We start from the raw sequence: 21,833 nt of genomic DNA on the forward strand, positions 1-21,833 counted from the left end.
ACCACATTGATTTTTCTTAATTCTACTTTAAATAATTTTAAATAATCGATAATTGCATATTTTTTAAATTAATTTTATATTAATGCTTATTAGGTTTTTCAAAGGATCCTTGTTTTTCTGTCATCGCATTAGGTGCGCTTATGTTATGTTATACATAGCGGTTAAATACGTATCCCTCCTTCTTGCTTCGTCGTAGTCGGGTAATTAAGTAATTCAAAGGATTATTGCACAGGCAAGCTAAACATTTTAGACATTATATTTATTTTTAAAGCTCATGTGAAGCTTACTTTATGTAAAAAAGCTTATTATAAGATTAATGACTACCTAAATGACAAAAATGTCTGGTATTGAATGTGTTCCTCTAGTTATTAAAAAACTTGTATTATATACCCTCATTGGTTTTCAAAAGATGTGTTGCTGTTGCAGTTTCTTGTCATTTCTTCTCCTCAGCCATAACACCTTGCGAAATGAAGTAAATTCAAAAATGTTACATTGACATTCAACAAGTTTATCCATGATAATTACGTTGAATAAATGATTCTGATTTCTGATTTACTAAGTAGGTATTAGGTTTAATGTTACTATGACGTCACGCATACCTACAATTGTAACATTACACCAGTGCACTCGTCACGGACATAGTCACTATTACTTACTTAACCTAACATTCCGCCCTGTGGCAACATAACCTAACAAGAACAGAAAGGAACAGAAAGAATTCCCTTAGAAACGGTTCAGTAAGATCTACTCTGAACCGGCGTGCGTGTATGAAACGATTGATGAAGCTTCCTCCACGGAAGTAAGAGAAGTAGGTCAGGATCAAAGCAAATACAATTCCATAGTCTCTTCTTATTCCGGTGGGAAATAAGCGTGAGTTTATGTATGTGTACGTAAAAAGAACAATTCAATAAGGATTTCAAGGCCCGTTTGAAATTAAAATTACACATGTAACACTAAATAAAACAATTTTAAAATAAGCACGGTACTGATCAACCTCAATAATGGAATGGTACACAGAAGCACGAAATATAAATAAATAACAAAAAAGCACACAAATTATAAAATGAAAATCTCAGACTTTAACTCCTTCTCACAAATACAAGTAACAAGGCGCCAACACATATACGTACAGTTACAGGTATTTTATTTATATGAGTGCGGACTTAATGCAAATAGAAACTTGGTAAAAGCTATTCACCATATTCATACATTCCTTAAGCGCCACTCGATCGTGGACTAAACAGAGATGTAGAGGTGCCATGAGATTGTTATCGAGAATAAAATTGTCGTAGTAGATAAAATGTAAGGGGTAACTACTATCAATGAATTTATTCGTTTTAAATTTTGTGGAGAGCCTCTGTCTTTGTTTAAATGCAGTCAGGGTTACTATCATTGATTCGCCAAAGGTGTGATTTGTCTCATGTAACGACTACATTAATATATAGTTAAGTAAATAATAGCCAGGACTGACTACTTAACGTACCCTCCGAAGCACGAATCGTCTTACTTTCGGACAATCGGGTGATCAGCCTGCCATGTCCTAACCACTAGATATTAAAAAGTGATTTTAGTAGTGAGTGCCTACCGGGATTCGAAACCAGGACCTCCGGATCGTGATAGGTTCAATCACAAGACCATAGATACCAGACCAGACCAGAGTGCGATAGAAATGAAGAAATATGATTAATCAGTAGTTGGATGGTATCCCTTCGATTTGGAGGATCACATTGGCAGTGGCTTCGTCAATACCTCCATTTGATAAGCGGAACCCGGAATGAAAAAGTTATTAACGCTAAGGCAGATAATGCGATAAGAAAATATTCAAAATTCCCGTTCTACGGCACCGGTAGATCGTCACAAGTTCAATCAGAACATGACTTTAAAGTATCGCAATATGCACGAACAGGGATAATGCTAATTCAATAGCAATACTGGATCTCGATGCCGCGATAGCAGATCGCACCGATATGGTTCCATTCGTGATTTATTTTGGCCCCAGCCATATAAGCACTGCGGCAACAATGGTTCGCCCAGATTTACGACTGTCGATTTGGTAGCGATAAAAGTTTAGCAAAGGGTTAAGGTATTGCGTTGCATTAACGCGGTCACACTAAAATATAGTTCACATTGAAACACAAAAAATATTGGCATTGGGCATAAATAAACTCACGCCTATAAAGGAGTTTGCAGAGGCACAAGTAATCAGGAGAAAACTTGCACCAGTTTTTTAAAAAGTCCTAAGATGTATATGACGAAGCGTATACTGATAGGTCTTTATATAATGGTCCATCAGGAAAAGACACAATCCCTCTATCCGTATTTGCATTGAACATGAGCCAATGCCATGCATGGCCATGTTTAGAAGTTTGAATACATGTTCAAATCATAGATGATTAATGTCAAATGTTTTCCAGGATTTGCGCCCGGTTAATGGCCAGAACAGAAGAAGAATGGTAACTCACCCCCTGATACATGGGACTTGAAGATAGGTGGCGAGGGAGTGAGTGAGCCTATATACTATCATGTGATGATATGTTATGCTATGTTATGAACCAATACACTGTTTGCCAAAGATGCTGGCCCAGTTGAACCTGAATAGTTTTGCAACGACAAAGGCAGTTTTGTATCGTCAAAACTTAGTAATTCCTTCTTCACGTGTATTTTCAAACGAGGTCACATCATTTCCTTACCGTAATTGCCAAATTGCCAATAAAAACAGGGACAACACTTCTTGATACAAACAAATATCAAAATGTAGTCAGCCTAACAGCATAGCAACAGTAATCGGACCGAGTTATGGCCGAACAGATGAGATTCGTTCTAAAATACTCACACAAACGTAAACAAATCACAAGGTCTCAAGATAACGACAGTAATGTAAGCGCATACATTTTAATTAGATGCATATGTCGTGACACTGGCATATTGAGTGCAGTTATAAAATTACATACGACTCCAACGTTCTATGACATAGTTGCAGTTTGCATCAAGTCTTAAGATCAAGTTCTTGTTCTTCTATCGTGTGGGTTGTGAGGTGAATTACAAACGTCATCAACCCTGGTGTCAGGGTTATTATTGAGCCACCATTGGCCCCTGACATGGCTCATGTAACGACTACTTACTTACCAGTAAGTAATAACCGGGACCAACGGCTTAACGTACCTTCCGAAGCACGGATCATCTTACTTTTTAAACAATCAGGTGATCAGTCTGTAATGTCCTAACCAAAGTAGGGATCACAAAGTGATTTTTGTGATATGTCCCCTGGGATTTGAACCCGGATTAAGAAGAAGGAAAAAGAAGAATAAGAAGAAAGAAGGATAAGGGAAGATTAAGTTGATCCGTTAAAATTTTTGATTTTTGATTAAATATACCTACTAAAAGTTTGTGTAGGAGCGAGGGATACTGCTATGATGCTATGTTATGTTATCCCTTCGTTTATGTCCCAACTTAAAGTGGAGTCATGTCGAGTCATAGGTACAGGGCTTAGATCACAAGTAGTACATCGTTTATACGACATCTTTAAGCGGTAACCTCTCGTCCTACCAGTCTGTAACTCAATTTATAGCCTAGTGAAAGCTGAAGGAGACAACTTCAGGTTGGTTGCTTATATTAAAAACTTTTAGTTATACCGCTATACCACAAAGATTTTCAAAATCGGAACGCCCAACTGGGCACCCTCAGGCCTGTTGTCTTAAACGTTGTACCGGGTGAGATTTAGTTAATTTTAGTTAGGCCAAGTAGTTAATGCCATCTGCGGCAAATCTACAGTCACGTCAAAAAAAAAACAAAATCGGAAAACACATTTTAATCTGTTTTTAAAATGTGTTTTCCGATTTTGTTTTTTTTTTTGACGTGACTCTCTCTAGAAAAGTAAAACCTCCTTCCATCTCGATGTGTAATTAAGCGACGAGTATGATGATCGGATCTCGTCTGCGCAAGAGTTTATCACGTATTAAAACAGATTGTGTTAATTGTGGAAAACTTGTGGAAAGCGGTAATTGCTGTCGTCTTGTTTACTTCAACCCACATGTCAAATGCTTATCGGTTTGCACATTTTTATGGTGTTCACAGGCTTTCAAGAAATTACCGCTGCAGATTGTACTGGTAAGTATATTAAGTGAAGATGGAACTATAGGTGGAATAATTTATTCTAAAGTGTTGTTGCCTTTTACTTTCCGGTTGTTGACCGGGTTATTCATTCATTTACTCATTCTTCCTAAAATTAAGAGCTGTCAATCATCCGTCCCTTTTCTTTTCGGCGGATAAGAAAATGACAGGCTTAAAGTAAAATTAGGAGGTGTCTGCAGGAATCGGGGACATTATGTTTGTTTACTAAAATGATGAACTGTTAAATGGGGAACTGTTAAAATTTAAGAACACTCAATAGTAGCGACACCTGACGGGAGAAATAGGCATGTTTTATCCTCATTTATCAGGTTCTGAGAGAGAGTGGCTAGTTTATCCGTATAAGGGATCTTTTAGCGCCGATTCGCGTGATAGGAGCCAATGAGTCAGGAGACAGAATTGCTATCACTGATACAGGTGACATGTTTGGGTATCAGGTTTGCACGCGCACGCTAGATCGTTGGCGTTAGGGAAACTATAAATATTATTATTATTTAAATACTTATTTAATCCGAGTTCAATTCCCGATGGGGACATTGCCTAAATAATTTTGATTGTCCTTTGTTTGGCGAGCCCTTCGGTTGATGAGGGGAGGTCTGTGCCCAGCAGTGGGACGGATAGAGGCTGTTTATGTTATGTAGGTACTTATTTCATAATAAAATCGCTTATTCAGATTATTCCACTGATCAATCCACGCTACGGGACGTGATACTTATAGGCCAATGTACTAAATCCTGGCATATCTAGGCAATTATGTATACAGGGTGTTAGTGACACCGTACTGAATACTGTGGGGGATTATTCAGCTCATGATTCTGAGTTAATGATATCAAGTGCAATTTTCCATCGCAAAACTCACATTTTGTTGTTTTTTTTTTATATATTTTTGCTATAGAAAATTCCACTTGATATTAACTCAAAATTCTACAGTATTCGTTATAGTGTCACTATCACCCATACGTACTCGTATGGCTTGTACCTACTTGTGCGGGGTGTAAGTGACATGACAAATGACAAAATTCATGATTTTTTTTTATTAATTCAGTTTCTTACTTTTACCATAGAAAATTTCACTTGATATCAGCTCAGAATCATGGTCTGAATCATCACTCAAAGTTTTCGTTACGGTGTCATTAACACCATGTATACATGTCCAGAAAACATTCAGCATACCTAGGAACCAGACAGACGGACAGTAGATCAGTAGAACTGTACTTTTCTCGTTCTACTAGACGTGTACTTACAGTCATGAGGAATATCATGTACCCACTTTAGAACTCTGTCACACTATTATATTTGACATTTAATGAGCTTTAAGGTTTAATTTGTCAAAAAAATTAATGTGACATGGTTACAAAGTGTATACATATTAGTACTCGTGACCGTACTAGTGAAAGGACTGTCGCGTTGTCTCCACTTGTTCCAGCCAAGTTATAGACCCGGCGATAGATGCAAATACCAACACGTTATCTGAACCGACTCTAATGAATTACTACTTTACACGCGAGATATTTCTAATTAACTTCGCATAAGGAATTAATTTAGAGAATTTATATAATAGTGCTTCTTCGTTTCCTTAGCTTTAAATACTGTAAAGTTTACCAAATACCTAATAGACTATTCAACTTATTGGGTCCTTACATGGGTCCTATAGCCACAGGTCGTAGGTGGCATTATCGTCAGCACCGGAACCAACGGTTTAACGTGCCTGACGAAGCACGGAACGATCTTATTTTCAATACTATTATTTGTAGTATTTTCAAAATCACAGTCAGGTGATTAAACCTTCAATCATCATCATCATCATTATCAGCCGTACGACGCCCACTGCTGGGCATAGGCCTCCCTCAAGGATCTCCACGACGATCGGTCCCATACTGCCCGCATCCAGCGGCTTTCCCCTTAAATATCCTGCTCAAACTACATGACAGTCTTACAATGTGTGTGGTTTTTTTTTGTTAGACATGTCCCCACGGAGAACCGATCACTTTACCTCCGGATCGTGATACCAACGCTCAACCACAACGGCCGTTGCTTTCGTCGCTATCAATTTTGGGCTGTAGTAATATATGCTGTGCAGAAGTCATATATTTACCGCCTACATTGAAAGCAGGTACTTATGTAAGAGATTTCCTTTATAAACAAACAAGTGCTTATAAGAGTGATTAAAAATCATAATTGGCTGCTACAATGCGTGTGACACACGAAGAAAGCGCGCGCGGATCGTAATACGAGCGTAAATCAGGCGAATAATGAGCGCAAGCGCACAGAGTAACGCCAACTATGCGCGCGATTGTGCCAAAACATCGATGTTTGTGTTAAGATTGTAACAGCTTTTATTAGAGATAAGTACATACATGAAATCTAGGGCCTGGTGGATGCTATGAAGAGTTTACTATTACTAAAACTAAGTTTTTAGTACGTCAGTACAGAGGAGTACATCAACCAAACACACATTGCGTTGCGCTTAATTCAACCTCAAAATGCATCTTCTCTGCTGGGCAGCAGTAATAGAGAACATACACAAATATAGTGGGCAGAGCCACAAACAACCAAAAAGAAAATTAAAAAGAAATTTCTGTTAGAAACATGTTGTCATATTGTGTTTCTGTGTTATCCTGTGTACAATAAATTATTAAATAAATAAATAACAACGACCACTTGTAGTCACTGGTGATGCGAACGCCTAAGATGGATATGCCGAACCCTATGGCGACAGAAATCAACCGGCGTCCATAACAATTGTTGATCATGTTAGAAAGGACACAATCCCTCTATCGGATTTTACGACGTGTCCGGGAAGAGAAGCAGCTGAACAAAGTGTAGAGACACATTAGAATATGTAATCAAATGCATCTGGAGCTAAGCCAAAGACGACACATCCAAGAATCAGTTAAAGACGTTATTTTATAAGTAGATCTATTCGGGGCTATTTACGGTTTTATAAAAAATGTGTTTATTACATTAAATATTGTTGATTTTACACACAGTCATCACGTTCTAACTGAAAGCTCGAAGAAGCATAGATACTCAATTCATCTTGCGATAGATGTATCTCTGATGACAGAATTTGTGAAAAACCAACACCATAAACCATCACAAAGACTTGATTGAAAAAAATAGCGTTATAATCCAGCTATTTGGAATGAAACGGTTTTATCACGTCGTGACTCATTGCAACAGCCCAATCTAATATTTCCATTTCAAATCTGAGCATAACTAACTGACGAATTGGTAGTTTACATAAATTCTCTCACGGGCCGACTCGCGCGCAGCGATAAAAACCAACGTCTTGTTCTGATTGGTGCTGGCTTCCGAATTCCACCGATAAATATCTATTTGATTCGATTCCAAATAATCGAAATCGACGATCCGTTAATCGCTTTTAATGAACTCGAATCGCAACTTGTAGCCACAACGACAGCTGTCGATATCCGATAGCAATGTTAGTTAATTCTGTTTGCTTTATGGAAATAAAACTAATATATAATAAAATTTACAAAATATACAGATTCAATTTAAATAACGTTCTAATAATATTTTCGATCAAGTAAAATGCTAATGAAATACGAATGTGAATAGATTTCAACGGATCTGAGATGAGATTTGTAAGATAGTTTATTATTATTTTCCTTTATGTAATGGAATGTAATATAATGTAACGGACACGGATCTTCGTGTCAAGAGTAAGTGAAAATTACAAAGTGAAGCAGTGATATTGAAACAAAGTATTTCCATTCAATTTGCTATACCCCGCACCGCATGTTAGAAACGTTGAAAGCTTAATGTGAATCGCATAAATTTAAATAGAATTTCATACTGGACAAGTATACCCGTCTAGACAGGGAAATTTCGAATAAATACTCATAAGCCATTCAACTAAACAGAAATATTGAGGATTGTAAGATGGCTAGATAGTTGTACTAGTAGGTATAGTCAATTTATTCTCATAATAGGGTACTATGCCTTAAGAGTAAAAGGTTTTTAAATTAATTTCGAGTTAAAATTTACATTGTAAATATTTACTTGGATTAAAACTAGCTTGTCTTGTTGCTTGGTTTTGTTAACAAAAATAACACCTAAATGTGGTTTTTCAAAAAGGCATTAAATCATGGTTTTCACTATAAGGCAACGACTTATTAGTATCATTTCTATTGACTCCTTTGGCTCAGATCCCACTTTTCTTATTTTATTGTAAGACACCCGAGGTCAATGAAGACACGGGACAAATATCTATTTGTTTGGCAAAATTACACCGCGTGAACTATTCGAGTCAATATCAGCTGTTAGATGCTAGATATTTTGGCTGATTCTTTTTAAAGTCTGCCTTTAACATTGTTATACTTACGCTGACCTAGGTCATTGACCGAATTTGATCTATTAAAATATTCAATCGTAACGCTAACGTTAACACACAACACTGCGTTCAAAAACGGGAATCGCTGATGTGGGACGGGAAGCCGCAAAACTCAAATGGAATTGGGCCGGACATGTTTGTCGCATGCACCCTGAGCGGTGGGCACGGATCGTCACGCATTGGGTGCCTCCTGACGGATACAGGCATCGTGGCAGACCTCGAAAGAGATGGCGTGACGACTTGGACGCTTGTCGGAGGGACTGGCCGGAATACGCACAGGACCGCGAAAAATGGAAAGAGGAAGGGGAGGCCTTTGCCCAGCAGTGGGATCTTGTAGGCTAGATTAGATTAGAACGCTAACGTACATCTTTTCTTCAAGCAGCCAAGACGTCACACTACGTGTCGTGACGCAGCCCTTCTCTATATTAACATGCAAAATGGTGGAGATTTACATGCTTTTATGGCATTCGTTTTATGGCGAATACCAGCCAGGGAATCCTCTTGATTAAGGGGAGACCTGTGCTTAGCAGTGGGACGTATATTGGATGCTTATGTATGTATAAAATTCCTAAGATCGTTAAATTAGGTAGACGCGTGTTTCTTGAGTGTTATAATTATTTTGCTTATATATTTGTACAATTTTGTTAGGTAATATCATGAAACTACAATTTTCGATTTAGAGCAAGACAGACTAGTGCCGCTTATCTTAAACTAGTTATAAAGTCCAGTTTTCATGTATCTATAATTGGTAAAGTGTAAAGATTATCTGTATATCAAGATTCAGTCTGCAATTGCATACACACACACACACATATGCATACACACAGCGTCACGCGGGTATCCCCGAAGGTAATAGGCAGATGTGTATAGTATATACACCCACTCCTCGCTGTCTATGCCAATCGTAAAAACTACACATGTAATAAAGGTGATTCCACACAGGTCGTCCGTGTATCGAAACATCCGCCCGTGGGAACTGGCCATTACAGCGATCCGTGTCCGATACCGCCGGTGCTAACTGGACATACCCGTGATGACGGAATTACTGAACAGTAGGACAATAGGGAAGTGCCTTTATGCGATTCTAAGGAATTAATTGGAAGAAGATTTCAGGTGCAAATTTAATATTTACATAAGCATAAGAATTAAAAGGTATCACGCAAGCAGCAACGTTCATTACCGGAAAACTCCGCCTATGCTCCACTGTGGTTGCATTACTGGCAGTCGCCAGTGATGGCGCGATGGTTGCGACTACACGCACACATACCTCCTCCCGCTAGACGCCTCTAATTTTCATAATTTGTTTTCATAAATAAATATTAGTCTACTAACATTAGGATTAAGTACTATGTTACTAACATCTATGGACAATAGTCTGAAAATATAAAGATTTTAAATTTTTGAATTTGAATTACTTATAACAATGTGTGGAACATTTAGTTCGACCGTCTTTCTATTTGTGTCGACTTCAGAATTTAGATTCTGACAACGCCTTAAAAGAAAAACAACTCGATGAACCACTTTCGCAAACAAAACAGAAGCACGACCACCTGACCTTACTTTAAACCCACATCGAACTGAAAAACGGTTCTTCCAAACATTCCCAGCGTAAATCTCCTCACCAGTTCTCAGTACTAACTCACTCGCAAGCCCTATCGTATTTCCTTCAAACCTACAAACGGTTCGCGTCTCACGACTCGGAGCCTTCATTTCCATGTCCACAACGTTTCCGACTGACCCCCACCTTGTACTTGCTTACTTGTACAGTTCCTACATGAGGCTACTGCATAGATAAGGAATTAGGAATTTCTCAGTTGAGAATTGTTGTTTAGTAAAATGACTAAAGCCGGGGTACACAGATACACAGACAAGACTGAGTCACACATGCAGAACCTCAAATCACTATAACTACTTGGGACTATCGAGAGTTTGAGAATCTCATGTAGTGTTGAATTCATAATATGGATATGACGAACCTGAGATGGATAGATGGATGGTCTATATGACGTCCATCATTTTGGAAATAATATTGGATATAATTAAGAAAACGTGCATTAAATACAATACTATTTAGAAACAGATAAATTCATAAATAAAGTTTTAAGAAACGACAACATTGCATCTGTCGGAGGATTCTCCTGCAGAGTGTGCGGTAAAATTTGCCGCTCCAGAATTGGCTTATACGGTCACAAGTACTAATATGTATACACTTTGAAACCATATCTTTTTTTATATACCATATCTTTGATACCAAATCATATCTGATAAATTCTATCATCTCAGATTTAAAGTTCCTACTAATATACTAAAATGTATGTATATGGCTTTGGTTGACTCCATAGTGTCCTATGGGCTGGATTGCTATGGTTTAACCTTTAAGTCACATATAAATAAAATAGAATCACTTCAAATAAGATTTCTCAAATTACTAGTCAGTAGGAAAACAAAAAATAAGTGTAATGGAAATTATACAACACTATTTAAGATTTGTAATGTACTTCCTGTTAGTCTAAAGCACACCTATTTATTAATATTAAATAACCATAGCAATCCAGACCATAGAGAACTTGTTGAGCATGGCCAGTGTACGCGGACGATGTCGACGGGCAGGTATGTTGTACCACGAGTCAACAACTACTTCGGTGACAGAACACTTCGTAAACGCATACCGTATCTGTACAACATGCTGCCGGTCGGCATACGTCAGGAGTGCAATATAAATAAATTTAGAAAATCTTTATTTAAACATCTCATGCAAAAGATCTCTTAGCTATAAGTTAACTTTAAGTATCTTAAACATAATAACATTAAGCGAACTCCACTCCCACAGACAAACCGAGGAATTGGTTTTGTGGGGTTTTTATTGTACCAATATTTTCTGTATTTCTTATGAAAAATAAACATTTTTACAATTTTACAATTTTTTTCATTAAATGTGCGACAGGGTTCTTAAGTGGGTACATGATATTGCTCATGACTATACAGCCACGGAGAAAAGAGCTACACTTCGCGACAATGATGTCATAAACAGCCGCATGAAACCAATGACAGAAGTAGAATAATAACACTTTATTGCACACACATTTTCAAGACAGTGGCCCCGATTCCTGCAGACACATCTTAATTTTATTTTAAGTTACACCCGTGACTTTCTTATCCGCCGAATAGGAAAGGGACCGATGATTAACAACTAATAATTTTAAATCTCGCGCATATGCAATCCGTTTGACGTGTGCTGTCAACTTAATTCTGTCGTTGGCCTATATAAAATGTTGGAAGGGTTTTCTGCCTAAAATTGGTTCCATACTTGTTGATAACCCGTCCCTTTTCTTTTCGGAGGATAAGAGAATGGCATGTATAACTGAAAATAAAATTAGGAGGTGTCTGCAGGAATCGGGACTATTTACAGGAAAACTTATACTGAGATCAGCAAATGCGGTAGAACAAATGCGACTTTTTAAACAAAATATGGTAATTCAAATTGGAACCTACACAGCAAAACAAGCACTCTACCAAACTGCAACGAATCCATAACGTTATAAATAATTTCTCCATAAACATCAGCATAGAAATTCTAGCCTTAATTACATAAATATAAAGAGATGAATAAAATAAAACATCATCCATACACACTAGTGAAGGTTTATTCAACCGGCGCATGCGTCGACTGCCGCGTCTAATTGCCCACACGCGTGTTTATAAGACCCGTAGAGAATTGCTCAGTAGATGAACTATGCATGAATGATAAGATAAAAGTGTAAAGTTGAACCTTTATTGCAAATGAGCCGAAAGGTTTTGCGCATGGAAAATTGCATAATTTTAAAGGAGTGGTTAATTGCTCTCGCGAACTTAACCATTCTGACGTTGCGTGACCCGAATTATCTTTCATTTATAGATATTGTAAGTCCTTAAAATTTAATAGAGAAACAGATTGGATCAATCGTATTTACAATTTGTCACAAATATCGAGACGAATTTAGCGTCACCATTGAATCAAAATTAGGAATTCATAAATAAAATAAAGAAAAAACGACAGCCCATCCTATTACCACCCCTTTCGAAAAGAAATAATCCTACCAGTCAAATCCATATCCAGCAACAAAAGATGCAAACAACTAAACAACCAGCGCCGGCGCACGTCGTGTTGAGGCGCGTGGCGAATCGCACGCACGTAACCATGGCAACGGACGGCACGTGAGGCGTGCCCGAAGGCGTAGAGAATCGCCCTAGAGATCGAACGATTTCGACGCTTGATGCGAATGATAATTAGAATGGTTATAGGGCTTTTAAGTTGAGCTTTAGTAGATAATCCTTCCCTTTTTCTAGTAAATTGCAAATTACAACATATTGAAGCAGTGGTATCATACAAAACGGCTACAACATGATTAAAGGTTAGTGCTCTACGCACACAAAGATAACATTGGATTGTCAACGAATAAGGTTGACACCTATAGCCGCCGAACCGGGATTCTTCACGTCCTGATGTCAGAGACAATTGGGTAGTATCCTAGGTGCAACATAAATTGTGAAATTCTGATTACTAAATCTAAAACTAACGAAAAACATTTTCTAATTTCTCTTTTACTTATTTATGATTTTTCATAAAAAAAACGTAATAATAAGTCCGACATTTTATAACGTTTTTTATGACGTCACAGTGTTCGTACAAATTGCTTAGTAATTTTGTGTTTTGACGTTAAGTAAATAGTAACTGATTTGGCTAGTTGGAAACTAGCCTATTGGTACGATCCCTTCCCTCTTATATATTATGTTATCTTCTCTCTTTTTCTACTAGATTTTTTGACACAACCGTTCACAACATGGCTAATTCTCTAGTTAGATAGTTCATCATTTCACGAACATAATAAAAACTTATTTTTTCACAAATTAATTAAATTATTATCAAATCCAGCTTACCGTAACTATTATAACATAAATCAAGGAGTCTTTTACAGAGTATGTTACAAGATGATCATATAAGATAGTGTCTATCATAATTTGTCAGTAAGTGACAGATAGTTGAGAAATTAGTCGCTGTTACACGTCCGTGCAACCTGCCATGTATCCATGTCAATACATTGCTACTTGCGTAATCATAGGATTATGTAAAGATGTAAAATACTATTTAAAGGTGAGGTTTGTATGCTGTATATTAGCTTTGTCCGAGTAAAATACAAAAAAAAATCGTAGAAGAGGTTCAAGTCTGGATATGTATTTGTTTGCATGTCGCGTAAGAACCATTTAGATGTATTTGATGGAACGTCACAGGGGCCTTATTGCAAATATGACATTCGAGAGTAACAGTGATAAAAATGTACGGGATTGACATGTCACATTATGTCAATTCCATACATTTTTATCACAGTCAACGTCGATTGTCATAATCGTTTGCAACTTGGCTAGGGCCCCTGTGACGTTCTATCAAATACATTCTAAAGTGGTCTATCATCTACAGCCAGACAGACATAATTCACGCCAGTAATCCCTATAGGGGTGGACCCAGCCACAAAGCCCTCTGAAGACAACGTACAGTCACCATCAGTTATGGTGTCCTGAGAGGGATATGATTCTTAAAGGCGTATGTTTTGCACGCCGTAGCGCAGCGTATGAAGTATGAAGATAAACAAATAAGATAAGGAAACAATTTTCACAAATATATAAATAAATAAATAAATAATAAATAAATATATTTTCCGAACAAAAAACTTCCGAAAACAAAACAACACAAATATTCCGAGTGACATCGACAGCATTAGCTGTGTGTGTGGTGTGTATGTAGTGTGCATGTGGTGTATGGGTGGTGTGTATGTGCTTATGAAATTCCCTTTTCAAAAAAGCGAACCGTAGAGTATCACATCGTATGCATGTAGACATACAAAAAACTAACACAGAACCGACTTAATAGGTTAGCCTGTCTCCCATCAAAGGTAGTACATCGGGTTAGAGAAGGCACAATCCCTGTTCAGCTGCAAAATATATTCAAACTAACCTTTAATATTACGATATGTTTCTTTACTTCGGTCGAACATTCCATAATCTTTGCGTGAACTCGTGTAATTGAGAACTAGACCGCACTTATTCGTTTTTACGAAATTACTGAATAATCCGATTAGGAAGAAGGTAATAGCAATAACAATTTATTTTATTACAATGCAATACAGAACGAATGTTGCATAAAACATTGTTCATCAAAACCATTTCATAACACGGCATAATCCTTCGCAAATTGCCCTTCCAAGAAGCCTAACCATTAGCCTGTTATAATTACATATCAAAATGAACCAGGAAAAATTGCTATCTCACTCTTACACACCAATAGCGCCGTAAAACGAAACGTGACAAACCGATCTAGATAAACAGTATCAGATGAGATCAGAATGCGGTTAAGATATTAGTAGTACAAACGTCTCATTATTATTGCGATATTTTCTCAAGTAACTAGCCGTGTTTATTACATCTATTATAAAATGGTTACGTAACTTAGTTTGAGCGATTTTAATATTTAAATTGAGCCATGAATGGAGACTTGTGCACAGCAGTGTAGCATAATTTTACGCTGATTATGGTTTCTACTTGGGCATTATCATGAATGGAGTAAAAATAATAATGATTTGCTTTTGTTTCTAACCAATAAATAAAGTAGGTACCTTTAGGTGCTTTTGACTAAATAGAAATAAACATCATATAAAAGTTATTATAGGGACATGTATTTACTTTAGAATTAATATATAAGGTAAACCCTGTAAAACCTATTAACCGGTAAAGTTAAAACGACGTAAAGTTTATTACCTATTTAAACATAAACTATTGTTTATTGATCGTACCTCGTTTTCAGAACATATTCTATTAACATAAATATCTACTATACATAGTGAATTAAATACTCATAAAAGCAAGTAATATAATTATTTATACTATTAAGTAAGTAGGTATTAAGGTTACAGTTATATGGTTATAAAATGTATGTAAATACAAAATAATTAAAGGTATATGGGAGTTTAATAAACTAGTATTTATCATAACTAATCGTGATGCTTAGGAACGGTTAATATAACAAGGTACTTAACATAATCCTAATTTAAAATTAATCGACAGTAAAACTCCAGGAGGAGTTAAGTTCTGATCTCTTGTAATTGCGAAAACCCCTTTGCATAAAGGAAAGAAAAACCCGATAACCCCTAATAAAAGGAAAGCTGTTGGTGGTAGGGATGGCAGAGGACGACGTAGGAGGACGTACAATCAAAGAACAAACGTGCAGTCACTGAGCCCAGCGAATTATTTGGTGGAATTATGAACCATTACTTCTCATAATTATAAAAATTATGTTTTTGTAGGTGTTTTTGGTCTATTACAGAAACGACATGTAACCAGGAGGTGTTAAGTACTTAGTTCATCTTACGATAGATGTACTTCGGACTACCCCATTGGGATATAGACGTGAGCTTATGTTATGTTATCATTATTAGCTAGCTAGAACTGCCTCCTTCTGGGACCGGCTCCGTAACAGCCAGAACGGTATCCTGATGACTATCAGTGAAGACTTCGCAAACCCTTTTGCGAAACATTGGACGTCCCTACATCGGCCCGGGAAAACATAATAATAATATTTTATTACCTATTTTATTTCATATCATTTTATTGTATAATTTTATTTTATTGTATCTTTTATTTTTGTATATGGGTTTTTTTTATGCCTGAAATAAATGATATTATTATTATTATTAAAAAGGATAAAGGCGAAAATAATACTTACATTGAAATCACGTACGCTTCACTGAAATCACGTACGCTTCACTCTTCGATGTCCATGCGCAGTCCAGTCGTAATATCTGAAAAAAAAAACACATCAAGTGTATAGATCTATGTACATGTTGTGCCGACCCCATCTAGAGTGGGATAGCATAGCAAGCCAGGAAGATGACAAACTTCATAGATCAATATATAAAGAATAAAATTAAATTTTCACTTTTGTACAACAATTATAACACTATTTTATTTTGACACGGTGTTTATGCTCTATAGCAGGATTTACAGTGATTGTAATAGGCTAGTGTCCAACTAGTCAAATCAGTTACTTTTTAGTAATCGTCAAAACGCGAAATTCCTATGGTATTTCTATTAAAAGCACACTGACGTCATACTAAAAAAACGTGATAAAATCTCGGACTTATTACGTTTTTCTTGATTAAAATAAGTTAAATAGAAAAAAGATAATGTTTTTCGTTAGTTTTAGATCTATCTTTATTTACTAAAAACCAGAATTTCATAATTTATCTTGAGCCTAGTACACGACCCAATTTGTAACAGGGGTTTATGAGAATCGACAGTGACAGTGATAAAAAATGAAGTGTTTAAAAATGAATATTTAAATGCATCATTTATTAGCTATATTTTTATCTGATTATCCGATTTAATATTAGGCGATAAAACTATATTAGATTTGCGGTAGGTATTTAATAAGTGGATACACAAGAGATAAAATATTAATTTACTGACTTTATTGCTTTTGTAGATGAATTACTTTGAAGTGGCCTTTTTAAGCCCCCTGATATTCGCTCCTAAAAGTCGCTCTTTAAAATCTAGAAAACCCACTTCTGAGCTTATTATGAACGGTCGAAGCATACCTAACCATCGGACCGTATAAAATGGAGGAAAGATCTAAATAAAGGCAGCCTCCAAGATACGCTTAAATAGTGTGTCGTTTTGATAAAAAGTGATTACGGACGATTATTTATGCACGTCCATAGGTGAACGGCCGGACCACGGAGTGATGTTGAATAAATACATCCAGTGTAGCAACTCCAGTTCTATTTTATTCACTGACTCACACATACGCACCAGCGCGCTTTGCACGGTAACACCGTTGCAAATTAAATCAAGGTCTTCGACCAATAGCCGCAGCGAATGTTATCTACGGTAGATAAACGTCGTACGGCTATTGGTCGAAACGCGCCATCGCGGGCAGGTTGCCTTGCCGAAAGGGCAGGACTTACAATGACCTACATTTACACTCGTGGGAAGGAAAACAAGCAAAAAAGTTAGGAAAAATCTAAGATTAACATAAAGACCGCGCGCTGATTAAGCAATATTTCTTGCTTTATTTTTTAAACGGCCGGTGTACTATTTTACACGTATTATTTATTTTATTTTTTGTACACTATGTACAGTAGGTAATGCATTTATCAACACTTTTTATCCAACTACATATTGGATTGTAAAAACTTTGCATGTTGTGTGCGGTGCGCGAAATTTTGTAGTTGCCACACTGTTACAATATATACATTGTAGCAGTACCTTGCGCGGGCGCAACTGATGAATCGTAGAGCTGGTAATAGCACCGAAAGATAAACTAGTGGTCGCAAATCAAATTATTCAGGCAATTCCGATTTAAAAACTATTTTGATTTGGCAAATTTGTTGATGTGGACATCACATTTGTAATAGTAACACGGGTGACAACGTTGACAAATCAGTAAGGATTAAGTTTCACGATATTTTTGCAATTCTTTGACAACATGATAGTTTTTCATTTTAATAAACTTGCTGAATGTTTATTTAAGATAAATTCCATGTCGATACGAGTAATAGACGTCCCCAATCGATTTGTTACTGGCATGGTGAATTTATTTGTCAAAGTTTGACTAAAATGAAACGTCGGTTAGAAGTAGAACTGGTACATCACAAAGTAACACAGTGGTCATTTGTTACATTTTGTATACTTAGAAAACTATGTAAGTATCTACGTGTTCTTCGTTTGTGAAAGGCATTACTGTTCGAAGCATAAAAATACTAAGCCATTTGGATTTGAAACAAAAAAGGACTATACAATACAATTATGGTAATTCAATTAAAACAACTAATCCTATAGAACAATAAAATTGCAACACAGGCGGGATGCTAGCGATATCTTCATTACGTTGGCATCGAAGTCACGAAAAATAAAGACATACAATATCCTGCATAAAAACTAATAACAGTAAGGTATGTCGATGGTGAAATGATTTGTGTAAAATATTTAAGGAGTAAAGACATTTAAAATATATCCCGTGTTATTTCTATATCCCACAATTTTGGCCTATCGCCGTTCAACGCGGCAACGTGGCGAGTGTCATGGACATCTTTTGACAGTTTGTAAATTGTTATATGTATATTTAATAAATAACAGCAACAAACGATTTGGTAGTTGGTGGTATTTCACATAAATATTTACTTTGTTAGAGCACTTATCCGTGTGCGAGTGTTTGTATTCTTTCCCTGTGCCACTGACATAAAGTAAAACCCATCTCTAAGGATACAGTCGCAAATCACACAACGCGGTTCTACGTGAACACTCTCATACATCACCATAAGTTTGAAATAAACGCGCGACGTGCCGCTGAACGCTCCACAGAATACAACACACTGCGTCACAATAAACATGGCCTTAGCCAACAATAAAAGCTCCACAAGTTGGTATATATTTCAAATTGCAACACAGACGGGTACGCGAGCAATATCTTCATTACGTTGGTATCGATGCCACGATAATTACGAGCGCGCACGGAACGGAATTAATTCCTGATGGGGTTAGAGAAATAGTGCATCGCAGGTTATTGATGATGCTAGGGTTACCATCGGGGTACAGATTGTCCATTTACTTATTCGCGTTGTATTGAAAAGCTTAAGTGTAGTCTAGATGCGTATGTTCGAAAATGTAGCGACTGACAGATTCTCTGTGTGTCGAGAATCATGTAGATAGGAATGTCAATCTGATTGTCAAATCATGTTTAGGTTTTAACAATATTTTCTTCTCTTTCTATTCTAGTATCTAACTATAAGATTCAAAGTGGTATTGTTTTTCTGTGCTACGTTTACTGCGCCTTCTATAACATAAAAGTAATAATTTTCTTATCTTAATATTTCTTCAATATTGCATACCTATTATGTCAATGTTTACTAGGTACTTAAGTTGCCGCGGAGCGAGGGACTCTTTTTAAAAAGCAAAAATTGAATTTTGAATTTAAACTTTTAATGCGTACTTTACAGTGGTCAACTTAAGACTAAACTTATGAGCTAGTTCTATGATCTAAGAAAGCTATGAAAACAACAATACCTCCCGGTAGTTCGGGCTTATCTAAAGCTGAATGCGCAGGACGGATGTTGTTCGTCTGCGCCGGAGGTCTGGGAATGCGCTTCATACAATACTTAGAAAGCTTACGTCGGGACTCTTACAGTACCCGCGGTAGGTCCGGAATACATAACTCCTCCCTCCATAAGATTGGAATTATCGGAGGGGTGGTTTTCAGCCCTTTGATGATTCCGATCTGATAATATGAAATTCTTAAAACGTTTAAATGAATATATGAAAATACTTAAAATTATGATTACATAGAGAAGTAGAGTCCCTATACTAATGTTTCTTGCGTTCACTACACTTCCATATGTGCTCACTTCACTAACTAATTCACTTTCACTATTTTTCAGGACATGGGACAGGCTTTGCAGGGTCTGTAAATCTATTTCATCCAGGTTAAGTGGTTTCTTCGAGACGACTGGCTTTGACGTCGACAGTGATGGAAGATCAATTATTGGAAGTTTCTCATATAAAACGTTGCCCGCCTTCGATCTGTGTTGTTTCAGAGTTACATTTTGGATTGTTATTTCGCAGGCGTCTTCAATGGTAAGTATATAGGTTCCTTCAACATATGTTCTAGTGACATCCTCTCCACATTGTGACGTCATTAGAGTAGCGGTTTTGCAGTAGAATATCCAACGATTTGACTCTATTGGCTGTAACTTGAATTTTGTTATATCCACGTGAATAGGGGAACACATGGTGGTATTAATGACGAACTTCAGTAGATCGGTGATGCAGACATCTTCCATAGTCGGCGGAACAATGGAGTCTTCATGACACATGAAGATGCTTCTTTCTATTTCCAGGCAAGAGTGGGAGAGCGACAGAGCTTTCGACTGATTCACAATAAGGTAAGGATATTTAGGAATTATTAGGGTAGTTAGATTTAGGTTATCTGTTACAGGTAATGACAAGACTCGATAATAATGATAACTCTCGGATCTGACTAACGGAACTTCAATAATAAAGGTAATCTGATTTTCTTTAGAAAACGCTTTTAACTCTACACATTGTTCAATTCTTATCAAATTATTTAACTCTACGGGATAAACCAATTTATCAGTTAATTCTATTTTCCTAAGTACAGTCATAAATTCATCGGTATCAATAATCGATTGATGTAAAGTTCCTACCTTACTAAATGCAACGGCAGTTTCAATTTCGTCCAGCTTTATGTAGAGCATTTGGAAGTTATGTAAGAAAAGACTATAGACATGGATAACTTTATTTATACTTTGGCTTGTTTGGATTGATTCATTTAGTAATATTTTCAAATCGTGTATTTCTTTATCGAGCTGGATAAAATTGTTCTTCGTAGCATTTGTTACATTTGCAACAGATCCCATAATTTCGGTTATCAAGGCGATTTTCATAGAGACACTATGTTGTTGTTGTTGTAATTTACTGATCTGACTATCGTACCTTATTGCGTCTTCGTTGTCTAAGTTCCCCGTTAAAACTTTAATTAGTGAACCTATTGGGTTTAACAGTCCTCGTTTTTGTCTGACAGAAGGAATAAGTTGTCTAAACTTTTGTATGGTTATGTTCTTTATATGTTCAGTTTGTACTCTAATATCAATGCATTCGGAGGTAATGTTTTGTTTAAAGTAATGTAGCACATGTTCGTTTAGATCCGCAAGTCGATTAACATTGAGCTCTAAATCTTCATATACAAGGTTTAAATCTAATGTCTTAAAAATTAACCATTTGTCGTAGGTAATAATGGCGCGTCCCTTTCTCACAGGAAGTATTCCAGGGTTCCGTTCAATCTTCTGCAGTTGAAGGGCCTGGCTCTGGCTCTGGATGCTCATTACCAGCAGCATGGTCGCGAACCTGTGGGGGCCGTCGAATATCCTTAATAGTTACCTTAGTTTCGCGGTTCCTTACATGGATGGGTACAGTGTTCCTAACTATATTTCCAGATACTATTGCCCTTTCAAAACGTGGTTTGTCTTTGCTACGTCTAGTGTTCACTCCTTTGATGTAAACTGTCTCTCCTTCGTCTAAGTTAATATTTTTCTCACCTCCTCGCTTTACCCTAATATTTTCCTTGTGGTCTATCATTTTCTCTGTTAGGTATTTATATAAGAATTTTGTTCGGTTCGCATGATCGTTGATTAGTTTTTGGGTGTAATGTTTATTAAAGTCTACATCAAACGCGTTTGAGGAATCCGTGTGTCCTAATACTACTTCAAATGGGGTTAATCCAGTAGTAGAATGTATTGTATGGTTG

At 36.7% G+C, this 21,833-nt stretch overlaps 1 protein-coding gene across 3 annotated transcripts in view; it reads right to left on the reverse strand.

Moving 5' to 3' along the window:
* The window catches only part of LOC126372772 (protein N-terminal asparagine amidohydrolase), a 127,744-nt gene that overhangs the window by 25,770 nt on the left and 80,141 nt on the right, over nt 1–21,833 (reverse strand). For all 3 annotated transcript variants that reach the window (XM_050018654.1, XM_050018653.1, XM_050018652.1), the window contains one exon: nt 16,239–16,314. The gene's annotated coding sequence lies outside the window, so the exon portion shown is untranslated. The remainder of the gene's footprint in view (nt 1–16,238; nt 16,315–21,833) is intronic.

Source organism: Pectinophora gossypiella, chromosome 14 (assembly GCF_024362695.1).
Source record: "Pectinophora gossypiella chromosome 14, ilPecGoss1.1, whole genome shotgun sequence".
Taxonomy (NCBI): domain Eukaryota; kingdom Metazoa; phylum Arthropoda; class Insecta; order Lepidoptera; family Gelechiidae; genus Pectinophora; species Pectinophora gossypiella.